Source organism: Sinocyclocheilus grahami, unplaced genomic scaffold, assembly GCF_001515645.1.
Source record: "Sinocyclocheilus grahami isolate Dianchi unplaced genomic scaffold, SAMN03320097.WGS_v1.1 scaffold633.1, whole genome shotgun sequence".
NCBI classification, from domain to species: domain Eukaryota; kingdom Metazoa; phylum Chordata; class Actinopteri; order Cypriniformes; family Cyprinidae; genus Sinocyclocheilus; species Sinocyclocheilus grahami.
Window position 1 is genome coordinate 637,085 of NW_015505812.1, and position 646 is coordinate 637,730.

General features: G+C 40.6%; 1 protein-coding gene across 1 annotated transcript in view; it reads right to left on the reverse strand.

The window, feature by feature from the left end:
* LOC107558164 (rho GTPase-activating protein 15-like) overlaps window positions 1–646 on the reverse strand; it is a 21,270-nt gene that overhangs the window by 8,494 nt on the left and 12,130 nt on the right. The window lies entirely within an intron of this gene.

Genomic DNA, 646 nt, shown 5'->3' on the forward strand with positions numbered 1-646 from the left:
TAACAATTGTTTTTCGCTCTGATTGTTTTGTTTAGTTAATGGTAATAACCCCGAGAGGATGTTAGTAAAAATATTATATCCTTATGAATATAACAAAAACTAATATCCTTTTTCTTAATCCTTATCCAGAAAATCAGGAATGACTCGAAACCCGAAAGAACATTCAGGTCTGGAAACTTTTGGAATCTTGACATTTTTAATTTACAGAAAATAAGAGTACCATAGATTCGTTTTTAAAAAATGGTGATTACAGCAGATGAACCAGCATGTCACAGACTTGTACTGAGCATTTAATGTTTGTTTATTAGAACGTTTTCTGTGACTCAAACCCATAACCCCTTGATCAAACCGGCCACAGATTTCCTGAGCTAAACACAGAGCGAGAAGCGAAGAGCAGCAGGAGACTCTGTCAGAAAGCAGCAGCGAGACGTTTGGAGGGTAAAGCGCTGTAAGTTCAGTGTAAAAGAGCCTGCTCCAGTTTATAAGAGACAAACCTTGAACTAAATCCTCAGGGAACAGATAGCGTCCGTCTGTGGTCACGGCTCGCTCTGAAAGAACCGACAGGAGTTACACACGTGTGACCTCACACACACTCGCACACACAAACGCACACACTCACTCACACACACACACACACACACACACA